Source organism: Meriones unguiculatus, chromosome 11 (assembly GCF_030254825.1).
Source record: "Meriones unguiculatus strain TT.TT164.6M chromosome 11, Bangor_MerUng_6.1, whole genome shotgun sequence".
Classification (NCBI taxonomy): Eukaryota; Metazoa; Chordata; class Mammalia; order Rodentia; family Muridae; genus Meriones; species Meriones unguiculatus.
This window is the reverse complement of record NC_083359.1, coordinates 14,530,953-14,547,418: the sequence shown is the minus strand read 5'-3', so window position 1 is coordinate 14,547,418 and position 16,466 is coordinate 14,530,953. Positions and strand designations below refer to the sequence as shown.

At 41.1% G+C, this 16,466-nt stretch overlaps 1 long non-coding RNA gene across 1 annotated transcript in view; it reads right to left on the bottom strand.

Annotated features, from left to right (window-relative positions):
• Positions 1-544: 544 nt before the first annotated feature.
• LOC132646295 (uncharacterized) overlaps positions 545-16,466 on the bottom strand; it is a 387,482-nt gene continuing 371,560 nt past the window's right edge. Inside the window, exon 6 of the long non-coding RNA XR_009584434.1 lies at positions 545-800. This is a non-coding gene — a long non-coding RNA (uncharacterized LOC132646295). The remainder of the gene's footprint in view (positions 801-16,466) is intronic.

Sequence of the window (16,466 nt, the reverse complement as noted above, 5' to 3'; positions counted from 1 at the left end):
TGGAGGATTTGGAGAGATGACTCAGTAGTTCAGAACACTGTTGCCTTGCAGAGAGCCTGGGTTCAGTTCCTACCAATGACATGGCAGCTCACAATTGTCTGTAGCCCCAGTTGCAGGAGACCTGATGCCCCCCTCTTGCCTTTATGGGTACCGGGCATGCATGTTGTACATGTAAATGCATGTAGACAAACCCTCACATGCATAATACAAAATAAATAATCTAAAAATTAAAGTAAATAAATGATTTTACACTCACCCTAATTCCTATTTTTAAAATGCCAGTTGTTAAGATAAGATTTTATTAATTCTTTGAGAATGTCATACAACATATTTTGATAATCTTCATTCTTCTCTCTCCCAGTTCCTCCCACACCCACCTCACCTCCCTACGGTTTTAAAATATCAAACGAAACAGAAAACAATTGAAGAAGAAAATACTTTAAACTCAGAGGTAAAAGGATTGTCTCCTTAAGACATAAATAAAAGTTAGGAAAAAGTGAGCAAAGGGTGAGCGGTGGCGATGGCCCTGCCATTCTGTATGTGTGCAACATTTCTCTTACTAGAAACACACACTAGGCCATGGTAGTTGGTTTTAGTGCTGGGAACAGCAAGAAAGCTTGTACTGACTTGCGCTCCATAGCTGTCTGTCCTGGGCACTGAACACAGTGGGATGTGCCTCTGAATGTGAGGCACGCGTGAGGGTGACGATTCAGGAAGATCTGCATTCACGACTCTGGAGGATGTGTCCAGATGCAAAGCTGTGAGGCAGAGAACTTGCCATCGGGGTCCACACCACAGACCTGGGAACAGCAAGACCATAGAGTTAGAAAGTCACGTACACATGTATGTGTGTGTGTGTGTGTGTGTGTAAATTCCTTATATGAACTTTTTAATTTTTATTAGCTGCGTCTTTTCTAGTATTCATATTCATCACTTTTTAGAAAATAAAAATTAATATACAAATGAAAAAAAAAACAGGCAGAAAAGCAAGCAGATAGGCAGCAAGGAAAAAGACAGACAGACATGGACTGTGATGTGGTGCGGCTCCCAGGACTAGAGATAATTATCTGGGTTTCTCAATTCTCTCATTTTTTATAAGATGACAATAACAAGGCTGGTTCTATGTATTATTTTCCTGGGAGGTTTATTTGACAAAATGTATTGAAAGTTACTTAGCACAGCACTTGACACAAGCGTTGAACACTAGTAGTCCCTACTGTCATTTGATCACTTTATCAGTGCTTGGTTACATTTGTCTGTTGAAAGAGTGAGCAAGACAATCAGTGGGCCACTGGAAGGTTTAGCCATGCCTTGTCTGTTCCAGGTGTCCTGTCATGCTCAGCTATAGTGAGAGCTACCCAGACGGGTCATAGAGCAAGGTCATGGCAGCATCATAATGGCCTCTCCTTCCCTGGCTTAAACTACATGGCATGCTGCCCAGAGGCAAAGCTTTGAGGCAAGTTAAGGAAACAATGACCCAGGTTTGTCAGAGGGGGAGGTTTAAAGATGCTATAGATAGCAAGGAAGAGTAGGTGCTTATTAAGACAATCTTTAAAACTGTCTTTCTTCTCAACAGCACCAACAACACAAATCTGGTGCGACTGAGTAACAAGCATGAACTTGTTATTTTTTTTTCCTGTGGGTGCTCCAAAATTATAGCCGATCTCTTTCCCAAATGTAAATGAGAGAATGAATGACAAGAGGGGATTGGGGAGGGAAGGAGGTACCTTTTAACAAGAAGTGGAAGGGGTGCCTCATACAAATCTTAGAGGATGGGGCTCCTCTCTTTTCTGATGATGTACACTCGGAGATGTACTATGGAAAAGATGTTAACGGCTGAGGAAGAGCAGCAGTGGGAGGCTGCAGCAGCATCGAGGTACACCTCTGAATTTGTTTTCTTTACCAGGATGCTTCCCCAGCCTTGAGCACAATGAGTTTGGCCTCAAACACTCTCCAACCTTTCTTCCCAGTCTCAGTGTGAGGTTCTATGAGTTGTTTGAAGATCATCTCAGTTGATGAATTCTTTGTTCTTGAAACCCTGCTTTTTCCTTCTCTGAGCTTCTGAGTCTCCTGCACGTGGGTTTTCACAGTTGTCCTTGGCTGGTTCTGTTACATCTCCTAATTAGCTACTGTCACCCAGTCACTGTTTAAATGTTAGCTAGATCTATTACCCAAACTCTAAAATCAAACCTCTGACTGGCTTGGTCATGCCTCAAATATGTAAGGAAATCAAATTCCTGGTTCCTCCTCTTTGATAGAATGCTCTTCCTACAGTCTACCAACATGGTAAATGGAAGCATCACTTACCACATGCTTTAGATTGTGGATTACCCAGACAAACTTTCCTACCGATTCCAAAGCAAGCCAAGTTAACTCTTGCCTTGAATCTATTATTCTTTAGACCTAGACTATAGTTCCTCTCTACCTCATGATGATTCATCTCCTTTAATTTTTTTTTCTGACCACTTTTTCTATAAAATAAGTCCCTGTCATGACTCTCTGCTCACCTCCTTACAACACTCCAGGAAATCTTGCTACTTTCTGTGTATTTCTTTGTTATTAATCTCTTCCCCTTTCGAGATATTTCTGCTAAGGTTTAAACTTAATTTTGATAGATATAGACAAACTAGGTACATAATAGTCACTCAGATATCTGTGGAATGGGCAGATAGATGGATAAATAAATATCACTACAGCACTACAGCTAATTTATTTGCCAGAACTCTTCTGCTGTCTAACACCTATTAGTGATTCCCTCAATGTAATCTCTTCAAGAGAAAAAAGGAAAGTTGGGGGTTGGGGTTGCAGGCAAGGTGCACATGTGGAGGACAGAGGACAACTGGCAATCATTTATCCCATTTGAGCACAAATGAAAATCCATGCTGTCAGCATCAAAGTGTGTAAACATAGTTTAGAACTTCCAGTCATTTGGCTTTCACATCTGTGGCACAAACATTTGCCCTGGACTATCCATGCGAGATAAGGCTGGCTGTGAGTTGGATTGTCATCATCTCTACCCAAACCACGAGGCCTGCCGCTGACAAATAAGCTGTCTCTTTGTGCATGAAAACAAAGGGAACTTTCTACAGAGCCAGGAGTAAAAAAGTGGCCTTTCAAAATAACAAGTACAAAATGAGTAGAATGCTGGGCAATGAGTGTGAAATACTGTCTAATAACCTTAAGATCAGCGTTTTCTCAACATTTCAGTCATTATTAATTCTGAGCACTGATAAATATTTTCATGCATTGCCTCATTTAATTTGTATTATGACCTTATTAAAATTTGCATTGGGAGATGAAAAAAAGAAAAAAAAAAAACAAAAAGAACCAAAAAAACCTCCAGTGCTAACAGAGTAACTCTCTTGGAGTCACAGAATGTAAATACCAGAAAAGGTCTTGTCAAGCTGGGCTGAACAATGAATAGAGGGAGACTACCCCTTCCTCTCCAGTCCCTAACTCTATACCTGGAAGAAGAGAGGGTGGAAAGAAAGCATGTCAGAGACAGTGGATGATTACAAAGAAACAGCTTTCCAGAAACAACATATGAACTCCCAGGGAATATGACAGAATGCACAAGGCCTACACAAACTCAAGCTGGACCAAATTAAAACATGAGCCCCAAATCTCATCCTTAATCACTGAGCTGTTGACATCAGAAGCCAACTTATGTAAGAAAGCTTTTCCTTTGCAGGCTCATGTTTCCAGAGGGTTAGAGTCTATGAACATCATATCAGGGAGCATGGCCAGAGGCATGGAGGCATGCTGCTGGGGCAGTAGCTAATAGTTTAAATCCTGATACTCAAGTTAGAGGGAGAGAGAGAGAGGAACAGAGAGAGAGAGAGAAAGAGAGAGAGAGAGAAAGAGAGAGCTAACTGGAAATGGTATAGGATTTTGAAACTTCAAGGCCCATTCCCAGTGACATATACCTCTTCCAACAAGACCACAACTTTCCAAACAATTTCACCAACTGGGACCAAGCACTCAAAGGCATGAGCCTATAGGAGACATTCTCATTCAAAGCACCATGCTCCAAGACTAGCCCTATGAAAGAACATCCGATTCTAGGCAGACAGCATTGTTCAGCCCTCGTGCTGACACTGGATCTCCTTGAACTGGGGCAGCATGCCTCCCAGCCACCCTTGCCAGCCAGCAGCTGCTTCAGAACCAAATCCCCAGAGTTAAAAAAAAAAAAGTAAGAAAGAAATCACTGGGCTGCAAAATCAGAGATGATTAGAACAGGGGGAAAGACTATCAAGAGCCAAATCTCAGAAAGAAATTAAAGTCCATATAGAGGAAATCAGTGGCTGAACGATTGCTTTCAGAATCAATGTCCAAGCCTTCAGGCTTAATTGTTTAGCTTCTTTTATCAACCACAACCTCAGTTTCACAGAATACCACATTTTAGCTTCCACGATGCAATACTTCTCAATAAACTCACAGTGGAAAGAATGCTGTGGACCCAACTGGCTCTAGAGATACAGATGCTTTCTGCCAAGGCTGATGGCCAGACTTTAAGATACATGGAAAGAACTGATTCCTGCAAGTTGTTCACTGAGTTGCAACCACATGCAGTGGCATGCATCGCTCTCACGCACACACACACACACACACACACACACACACACTTAAAGAGTAACATGTAATTAAATAATAATTGATGGTATTTATAAGCCACTGCTGTATCCAGATGCAATGAGCCTGAGGAAAATGAGGCTGAGGGATCTCAAGCCTCAAGCATTTATGGATCCTGGTACCAGAATATTCTACCCCAATATACAATGGGCTCTTCACCGTGGGCTGTTCACTCTGCCTCTGTTCTTTGCCTGGCGAGCTTGTGTGCTGCTAGGTAGAAGAAAGACAGAAAGACATGAGTCCAGCTTTTAGGATAAAGCCTCAAATTTAAAAGTTACAGAGTGTCTTGACTCTGGGACAACAGAAATTTTAACCTATAGGAAGTCATAATAAAGTTTTCAGACACTGAGTAGTCTCGAAAAGGAGTTAGATGTGAGGTCACCAAGGAAACAATAACTGAATCTTAGTGGCTGTGCCTTCCACTGCAAGCAAGAACCTCTGTGCTTTAACAACCTCAGAATCGGTTGCAGCTGGGCTCTTGTTATGTCTGCAATTAAAACATCAAGCCTTTTTCCATACACAAGGTAAGGAAGGGTCTTCATCCTCAGAACACCTGGCTTACATTGTGGCTTTGAAACACACACACACACACACACACATACACACACAAACACACACACATACACACTCAGTATGCTTTGTGGAGGATCATGGAAAAAAATAAGACAAATCCAAATCCGGTGTGGGAGGGAACAAGAGTCATCTCGCCATCTCGCCTTACTTCATAAATACACCTTGTCTCATCAATAGTCACAGATTCTTTTTAACACATATCACAGCATCAGGAGCATCGGGGAGATGGCTCAATGGTTAGAGGAGCTCCTGCCAAGGTGAAGGGCACAAATTCAAATCCTGAGGCCCACATGGTAGAAAGAGAGAACTGACTTCCACAACTTGCCCTCCACACATGTACTGTAGAATGTATATGAGCCTTTACACACACACACACACACACACACACACACACACACACACATTCTCTCTCTCATGCACACACAAGTATGCAAACATTCATGCATGCACACTCACCCATACAAACACACACATACACATACACATGCACAAATAAATAATGAAAATTTACAAGAGGATAAAATAAAATAAAACCTGTAACAGGACCCGCTCTGTTACCTAGCCCTTTGGTGCAGCTCACTCCAATCTCTTGCTTTGCTGTATAATCTTCTTCTTAGCCTGCCCGTCCCATCTGTCTGGATTATTCCCTACAATAAACCAGGAACCTAGAGTTAAAGGCATTTTACCTCATCAGCTTCAACCAGCAGGCGAATTCTATCCAAGATCATCCCTCAGATGCTTCACCCCCAGGTCCCTCTGGTAATGTACTTCTTGGAAACTGGATGGCCTTTTTGAAAACACATGTAACTCCCTGTGAATATATGATCACCCCCACTCTGCAAAGAAGGGGCAGGCTGTCACTTGAGAACAAACACTGAGATTCATTTGTTCACACTTTCCCCAAGCTACCAACAAATACTATAGATCTGGCTTAAAAAAATTCATTCGCTTAAAAAAAAAATCATGTGGGTTTGCATGTCTGTCTGTGTTCACAATAGTGCGGTGCTTATGCTGGCCAGCAGAGTATGTGAAATGGATCTCTGGAGCTGGAGTTACTGGTGATTGTGAGCTGCCCGATGTGAGGGCTGGAAACTGAACTCAGGTCCCCTGAAAAAGCAGCCAGTGCTCTGTGTGCTAAACCGTCTCTCCAGCGCTGCATTGGTTTTCTCAATAGATTTTTACAGGTTCAGTGTTAAGAGTTCACATCCCAAGATATCAAGATTTGTACTTTGCCTTGCTGTGCCTCTTATAAACTATAGCTCTTAAATTATTTGGTGTCATAACACCACCACCCAACTTTTCTTTTCTAGAACTCAATCCATGTCTGTAGAAGCCTCTCCAGAGCACACACTTCAAGGAAAAACTGAAGTGCTGAGGATGTGGATCTCAGGATCACTCAACCTAAATTTCAGTCCAAATTCTGTTGTTACTTTCTTTGGTGCTCACAAAGAAAGTATGTTTTCTTTCTTTGTGAGTTTTCTCACAAAGAAAGTTTGTTTCTTTATGCTATGTTTTCTTTCTCTGAGTTCTGCTCTTCTGTCAAGTGCTCGTTCCAACTCTAACATCCTCCATTCCTGTGTTCGAAGACCCTTCGTGTTCTCCACAAGTTCTCTGGTAAATGAGACACTTCCTTCTGAATGTATGAGAGGATGGTCTGTTTTCAGGGTTTCTAAGTTCGTCCATATTTCAAAACAGATGCCACCTATTCTGACATCTGCAGTCACTCCAGTTGAATCAACCACACCCAACCTCAAGGAGGAGGAGGATAATGATGATGATATGTATATGTTTGGTGTGGTTTGATATGTGGTTTTATGATATGTGTTTTGATATGTGCATATGTATGTGCGTGTGTACAGTAGAGTAGGCGTATGTATGTCTTTTTGTATATGTTGTATATTTATAGGGTGTGTGTGGTATGGGGATGTATGGTATATGTGCACATCTCTCTTTCACACATACACACACACACACATCAAAACAACTCTATATACTCCAGACACATAACGCTCCTCGTATTGTAGTGAATGTGGGTACGTTCATATAGGTAAATGTGAGTGCACAGCTACACTCATCCCTGTGAGTGGCAGAGGCCAGAGCAAGAAGCTGAGCATGGGAATAGCATCTCTCCCTCAACTGGAAGCTCATTACCCAGCCTGGGACAATTGGCCAGTGATGTTTCAGGATCCTCCTATCTCTGTCCTTATTACTGTAGTTGCTGTGCATGAAGCCATGACTAGCCTTTCATGTGGGCTTCTGAGGATTTGAACTTACATCCTCACACTTGCAGAGCAACACTCTTTCCAACTGAGCCATCTTCCCAGCCCCAAGTTTTGTGTTTTCTGATTCCAATTCAATGGCACAATACAAGCCACACAGCTGACAACTGTGCAGCAACATGGGCCTTCTGCACCCTGATCTTGATTCTGTGATCAAGTTAAAACATGAGCTAACAAAACCCAACCAGTGCAGGGCCCTGTGAGTCTCCTCGCTTGAACCCAGAGTCTGAATTTCCCAAGGGTGAGGAGGTTGGTTCCCTGTGGGTTACTCCATGAGTAGGCAGAATGATGATGGATTGGCCTGATGGAGGCTTTGAAAGGCCAGCAGCAGGGGTGCAACAGAGGGAATGTAGGTGCCAATTTAGTTCAGAACACACAGCGGGAATATTGGGATTGCTTCAGCTAAAAGGAGAGGAGGGGATCCAACCAGATGCCTCACAGCTGGAAGTGAGGGCCCTGACATTACTAAGATGCCATAAAGCAAATGGCACAGGTAGAAAGTTACTGGTCTCCAGATGGAGGAGTGTTCTTGCATCACCTAGATCATGGGTTTGTTTCTCTTAGGTTAGAGCCTCTTGTGGCTGGACTGATTAAGAAGGAGCCTTCTCAGACATCTCATTGTAAGTCAAATCCTGGGAGGCCAAGGAGCCTCTTAGTATCACAGTAACCATGCTTCTACATTTATTTAAGGGAAGCATTACAAATTCATCCTTGAGACAATGATCTGATCCTAGAGTCATCCATGGTGACTTTCTCTTTAGGAGGTATACAATTTTAAGATTTATGGTGCAATCTCTCTGTCTCAATTCCTCAACATTGCTGAGCTATCATAAGAGCAACCATGAGCAATGTAACAATGAAGAACACATGTGTCAATAAAACTTTACTGACAAAGACAGAAATAAGCTAGTTTTGACCCCTGAGCTACAATTTGCCAACTCCTAACCCACAACAGATCAGGGAAAGAGTCAGCACTTATCCTGTTCACATCTGCTGGAACCCAATATAGAAAACTCTACCAGAAAAGGTATCTTCCAATTCTGTATTTAGAGACTTTGGGTACCTTTTGTGGTAGAGTGTTGTGTGCTCCCAAAACCTCTTCTCTCAAAGTCATACCAGGTCCCTCTGCAAAGTGCTATACAGAGAACTCTTGGGCCTTGCTCATTCATTCATTGTTCTAATTCAAGGGCATGAGACAGCAAGTATTATGGCCCTGGAGAAGAGCACAGCAGATAATCAGCTGATTATCCATGCTATGAATAGTTCTTCTGGGATTGTCATTAAGGAAATTGGACTCAAGACTCTTCCTTTTTAGGTTTAGATCGTATTAGTCTAGAGGTTAATGGCCAGAGATAAGATGATTGCAACTTTGGGAATGGCTAGCAATTTTTATTGATTAAAATTTCAATACAAAACCCAAATGAAAGGAAGATGCAGTTCCTTGAGGCAAGAAGTAGATCAGCACCCCAGGCATGAAATTTTTTCTTTTTCTCTTTTTCTTTCTGTCTCTCTGTCTCCATCTACCTTTCCCTCTCCTTCCTATCCCCCCACCTCTCTCTGTATGTGTATGGTCTGAGGTCAAACTTAGGACCCCTGTGCAAGCTTGGCTAGTATCATACCACTGCTCATGGCCACAATACTGTCTGTCATTTTCAACCTAGGTACCAAGTCCTTCTGAATAGTTTTTTTCTTACCAGGGCATCACTTTGACATATATTGCTGTCTCCCCAAATAAAACACTCAAAAAACTGTCTCTAACCTTTAGATAAAACCCATATTCTTGCCTACCTCTCAGACTTTGTCTTTTCTTGCTTTAGTCTTCATACCCTGAAGCCCCCGCCCCCCGCCTTTCACAGGGATGGCTTTGTTCGTTAATTATTCATTTATTTCTATTATTAACCACCATCAACACATCTTAGATTCATTTGTCCTTCTAGCCCCAACTTAAACATGTCTTTGAGAACACATTCATTGTCCCATTTCATCTGGATTGGTTGTTATTTCTATAATCCTACCTGACTCTCTCTAATTGTTCTCATTTTTGCTGTTTTTTCATGTTCGCCATACTTGGAAGTAACATGAGCACTTCTACCATGAAAGTCTAATATTCTTCTGAAATACAAAACTTACTTTGCCAAACTCACTCAGAAGGTTGTGTATGTAGAGATGATTTGAAGGAATGCATAAGCATCTTATTTGAAAAATTGAAAATAAATATGAAAAAATAAAATCTTCTCATGTCTAACTGTTCCTTGGATAAAGAGAAAATTTCATTCTTTGTTTGAAAAGTTAAATTGATGCCTGAAACTGACATCTAAGCAGCTTTTCACATTGCTTGAAAATATCTTCAAAATAATATAAAAGAATGAAATTCAATAAATTAAAGGAATATAAAATGAGATAGATACAAATTAATAATCTCTGAAGGCTGGTGGGCAGGCACATAAGATTTAAATGTTATGTGACAGGCTTTTTACATATTTGAAGCTTTTTATAATAATATGTTTTGTATATTAAGAAGAGAACAGTCTCTTCAATAAGTGAAGTTTGGAGAAGTGGTGTTTTTATTATACCACATAAGCTGCCGACTAAAGGTTGACAAAACACAAGAGATGAAACTTTGCATCTTCTAGAAACACTTCAGTTCGGGGGGGTTGTCAAGTGTCTGTTGTGCTTCAAACTTGAGGGCGTTTCATTCTGTATCCCAGCTGCTCACCAGTGTGGGAAAGCAGTCATGCAACAACAGGCAGCATGTAAATGGAGGACATGGATGAATTTGGATAAAACTCATGTACAGATAGGCAATTAGCCAAATTTGACCCTTGGGCATTGCTGTGATCAATGAAGTTCTTCGATTTTACCCAAAAATTACAAATAGCAACATTAGCGCGCGCACACACACACACACACACGTACAGATAAGATTACAAAAGTACAAAGGAAACAATAAAGAGATGTTCCAGAGATTGAGAGGAAACCATCTGAAAGCCATACATCTGATAAGCAATTTATATTCAGACATATAAGCAACCCACCAGCCTTACAGAGATAAAACAAACAACTCAATTTAACAATAATGGGGAGGTAAGAATGCACATTTCTCAAGAGAAGAAGAAATGACCAGCAGGGGAAAAAAAAAGATCTCCATCAACATTGATGCAAAAGAAAGTAAAGCCTCAGAGAGAGACCACCCCTATTTCTGAACCTCTGCTCAAGGAAGACACGGAGGAAGCAATAATAGATAGACACAGTGAGAACAGACTCCTGAACAAGCTCTGCAGTGGGAAGATGAAATAATACAGTAGTTCATCCACTGTGAGACACTTAAAAGATGTTCTCAAATACACAAGACAGCAGAATGAGGCTAAGATCTAGCTCTTCCATTTTCGGGTATTCGCCCAACATATATGAAAGCAATGCATCAGAGAGATATTTGTCCGCAAGCTTACCACCACAATATTGACAATAACCACAGTGTGGAATCAATCCCAGTGTCCACCATCAGGTTGGTGAAGGCAATGTGGCACATCTATTCAATGAGATACTATGCAGCCTTTTACTAATTTCTGTCTTTTGTGACAGCATGGACTGACTTGAACAACTTTCTAGTAAGTGAAACTAGCTTGACACAGAAGGACAAGCATCATGTGTCTAATGCATGGGAAGTCTAAAACACAAATCCTGAAACAGAAAGTATGTTGGTGGTGTATAGTTACTGTTCTTGTCTCTATATAAAAACACCTGGTAGAGGCAAGATAAAAAGATGAAGAGTTATTTTGGTTCACAGTTTGAGGGTACAGTCTATCATAGTAGGAAAGTCATGGTGGAAAGAGCACGAGTCAGCTAATCACATTGCAATCTGAGTCAGGTGCAGGTATAAGGTTATTGTGTAATTCAAATGCTGATTTCTGTCCCACTACATATCTGGTTGCAATCTTTGTTCTGAGAATCTCCTGTCTCAGTGCTGTATAAACACTGCTTCCCACTGTCCTCTGATAGGCCAATAAAGTAGCTTACAGCTGATCACTGAGCAGTGAAGAAAATAAGGCTGGACTTTCTGCCAGGCAGGAGAGGAGAAGTTAGAAGAGGAAGTAGAGGATTCAGCTATGGGAGAAATCTAGGTGACATCAGGGGAGGGGCTGGATTAGGAAAGCTACAATGTTCAAGTTTCTCTGGGATGTATGCTGGAGGGAAACCAGATTAGTTTAGAGGGTTAAGAATAGAGCGGTAACTGCTCATTTATTGTGTTGTGAAGCTTTTAACTAAACAAATACAAGAGTTTCAATTATTTGCATGATAACAGGGTTAGAGAGAAACTGAGAAACAGTGTTATAAAAATAACTAATAGTCATGAGTGAGAGATGCATGCTGCTGATCAACTCACTTTCTCTCTCTCTCTTTCTCTCTCTCTTTCTCTCTTTCTCTCTTCAGTTGAGGACTCCAACCCTTGGGATGGTACCACACACACTCAGAGTGGTCCTCCCTTGTAATTAATCTCATCTAAATAATCCTCTATAGATATACCCAGTGTGATTCCAGGGTGATTTTAGATCCTGCCTAGTCGGTATCAGTATTTACCATGAGACAATGGGGAGATTATGGTCAAAAGCTATAAAGCCTCATTAGTAAGGAACAATGTTTTCTTTTTAAAAGATATACTGCTAATCAGGGTAAATATTGTAATTAACAATGTACCATACACTTTAATATTGCAAGCAGTAAATTCCAAATGTTATCAACATAAAAAAATGAGCATTGAGGTGATAGGTGTGATAACCACCTTGCTTTAATTATTTTATAATGTGCTCATAAATCACAGCATCATAACTTATAAATATATACAACCACACACTTATAACTCATAATTTAAAGCAAAAAAAGAAGAGGCCATCACCAAAACCCAACACTGTCAAACAGGAAAACTGAAGTGAGAATCCCAACATATCTGTTCCCAGGCCATTTCAGCAGGTTTACACAGGGACGATGTGAATGTTGTCATTCTAGGCCAATGCAACCATAAGTACACAGCAGTTGTGAATGCCTGCTCATGACAAAGCCAGTGAACATTCCAGAATGGACTAGGGAGAGGCTTGGGTGTCTCCTCTTCTAGTTAAGGAATATTGGTACTTGATGGCTATCAAGAGACAGTCACTTTTCTTTGGGAATGTAGCCACTGGTAGGCTGTCTATATAAGTAGCTTCCACATTTGGTCAGCACCGATTTAGACACAGTGGGTTAATAATAATAATAATAATAATAATTTAATAATTATTACTTAATAATAATTATAATTATTATTTTTTAAAGGACATGGAGTCAGGGGGGATGGGTCAGTGGGTCCCAGGAGGAATTGTAGAGAGGTAAATTGGGGTAGATAAGATAAAAATATACCATAACATGTATACATTTTCAATGAATAAATAAAAATATGAACTTTTAGAAAAGAAAAAATAGATGTCTCAGATAGTCTAGCTAGCTGGTAAATAATGATTGTTCTCAGTTTTATAGCAATTATAAAATTACCTACATAGAACAATCAGTTTACTTAACAAAAACACATAGACTCAAAAATGACATCACTATAAAGCATAACTTATAATTAGCAGCTAAAATTGTACACATACTTTGCTTTGATAATTTGTCATTTCTAAAGTTGTTATATATATATATCAGTTGTCTCAACTATATGAACTATAAGCAAAAAATTGCTGTGATTTGAATGAACTTCCATGCAAAAGTGTAATATACAGAGTCTTTCACAAGTGAAAACCAATCACCACCTCTAGAAGGGACCACAGGGAGTGTCAGGAGAAAAACAGCTAGCTAGCGGAATCCTTGCTAACCTGGGAACTGGAAATGTCCTTCCTGTGATCAGAAAAGTGTGTGGATAGACGTGACTGTGTAATTGATCAAAGTGGAGCTGCGCAGTTGCCAGTATAAAGAGCCTGGCATGTGTTGGAGAGATCCCCACCACAGCTGGCTGTGAAATTAGTCAACAGTGCACCCCAGCAGGACACTCTGGAAGGCAGTTTATGCCCCAAAAATGAAAACATTGACTAGAAAACCAAGCAGTTCTCCTTAACTTCCTCTTATTATTTTTTAAACTTTTATTATTTACAGTGATATGCATGTCTCTGTCTCTCTGTGTGTTCATGTGAACGCGGTGCCATAGAGGCCAGAAGAGGGTGTTATGTCCCATGGAACTGGAGCTACAGACAGTTGTGAGCTGCCCAATGTACAGTGTGGGTACTGGGACTGAACTCAGGCCCTCTGCTAGAGCGGCATGTGCTCTTAACCATGACGCCATCTCTCTAACCCCTCTTCCTTTTGTTGTTAACTAGTAAGGCATAGAAATATCCTTGAGTGAAGACTTGATCAGCTTAAAATGATGATAACAAACAAACAAAAACACCATGAGAATATCTACAGAAAAATGAGCATGGCTTAAGAAGTCTCTTGAGCTTCCCAGTCCAACTGGACTTACCCTTCAGTCTCTGGGAAGCCACATCACATAACCCCCAGTTTCTGGCTCTTCTGTGCTTCCAGAAAGAACAATGTGGGTGACAGTAAGGGTCACCTGACAACCCTCATAGCATATTAAATTCCTATCACTTCTTTAAGAGATAGGCACAAAATCAGTAGCTTAAAGGAGCACACGTGTATTATCTCATTATTAGAGATGCCAGGAGTCTTAAAAAAGCACTGCTAGGCTAGAATTAATACCTGCATTTCTTCTAGAGCGCCTCAGTAAAGAACTGCCTGACTTCCAGAGGTCATTGCATTCCTGGGCTCCTTCTGTCTTCAACATCAGGAACTGAGCATCCTCATACTCAAACATGAACATACAAACATACATGTGTAGATATGCTTATACCTGTACGCATGTATACACAGTGTAGTTAGATGTGTGGAGCTTAGCCATGTGGGGCCTAGAAGCCCAGAGCATTCAGGGCAGGGGACTAGGCTGGATAGACTCAGGTGGATCTGAAGCTGCACTGAACAGCTGAACTGTCTTCACCCCCAGGGAACCATTAGTTCTGTTCTCAGGGGCTTTCAACTGGGTGCAGGAGACCCCAGAGACCATGGAAAACAATCTCTTTACTTAAAGGTAACTGATTACAGAATCAGCCACACTTAAAAAGCACAACACTTTCTCAGCAACTCTTCCATTAGTGCTTGATTAGATAATCAAGTAAACACTTCAAACTTAGCCAGCATGTTCTCCAAACCTACCCTCTTTCCTCATGTGGAGGACTCCCATAATATAATCCTTTGGCTTAGTAGTCCATAATAATTTGGTTCCAGGTCCTTGTTGTGTAAGACAGTGTATTCATGAACTGCAAAGACGAGGCATGTGCACCTGTGAGGGACCCTTTTTCCACCCACTGATGCAGGAACCTGCTTCCTCTAACTGAGATGAAAGGTCTTCCTGTAACAAAAGCAAATCAAACAGGAAGGGGAGGACAATGCCAGTCTGTAAGATCAAAACTCTGGAGTTGCATGATCTAGGTTCAAACCCAATTTGCTAGTATGAACTATGAGATCTCAGGGAGGGACTGCTTCAGACATTTTGTCAATTAAATGGAAATAATAATAGGAAGTAGAGCATTACATAGACAGATAAGTGTTTCAAGATCAGTGTAGCCTAATTCTAGTAGACACTAAGATTCAATGAATATTACTTAAAATTGTACATATTCTGATGTATGTGTACACATGTATGCATATACAAAAAAAATGAATATATGCAGATTTTAAGGGTAAGCTATTACAAAGAGAGACATTTAGGAGAGAAGAAGCTGGGACAGGGGTGACTCAAACGTTTGAAGGGAAACAAAACTGAAGACGACATTCTACCAGGATGTAGAATGTAGAAATACTGGTAGTTTGTTTTGAGACTGTTTTTCTTTTAACTCAATTATATGCTTTCCTCATAGTTAAAAATACTTATTATCAGTTATTAAATATGCAGATACATTCTAGAAAGGAAGTCTCAGGTAGCAGCTCTAGCAAGTAGAAAGAACACAAGACACATCGTTGTTAATTTTAGCCAGACTAGAGTGAGGCTGCAGTCAGACATGAATGAAGAATTCCAAGGTCAGAAAGATAGCACCAAGTCCTTCTCTGTGCCTGAGTCTGCACCCCAGCACACAGACACAGCAGTGCTTCATTCTATCATCTATCACTATGGATTTCTGAGCCAACCTCAATGGGCTCTCCTGTAGGGTGACATTAGCTGACACAGCACACTTTATTGGCAAACACTTGTGACACAGCGTGCGGTCAGTGGAGGGCAGCCATTTTAGCATCCCATCAGAAAAACCTGTAAACTCACTCTTTTCCACTCCCCCCTCTCAATTGCAAATAATTCCTTTTCTCCTCCCCCCCATTTTCCCTTTCTTGTTTTCTCCCCTGCTTCCTTTTAACATTTCTCCCTTCCTCCATTTCTTCCTTCCTCCCTTCTCCCAAGATCTCTGAGGTCCCTATCTCTGCCTTTATCCAAGACTCTTGGTCAAGTCTTTTGGCCTCCCCCCCCCCAGCTGTACCAAGATTGCCACCATAGTCACTGGATCACAACAAAATTTTTTGTGTTATTTCTTCTCTGCTTAGATCCCCAGGGCACTCTCATAGGCCACACCATCCCTTGCCAATCATGGTAGATGATAACAAAGCAACAAAAGCACACTGTCTGTGTTGACCGTGAACAATGCCTGTAGTGGAAGAGGGATTCTTGAGTGGAGGGTCCTGCATGATTTCTCATCTCTGTCCCCAAGATGACAGAGGCTCACACAGCTGGCAAGGCTGCTCGTTCAGACATCGCCCCGAGAAGGTCACAAGGTTCCCACTTGCTCTGGGTCCTTAGCAGACTGGAGGCTTCTCAGAATTGATGAAGTTGGCCTACCTCTCATTTGCTTTGTTTTTCCTTCTCCTTTCTTGTTGAAAGGAAAGAGTGAACAAAGCAAAGGTGATTTTTGTCCAAAA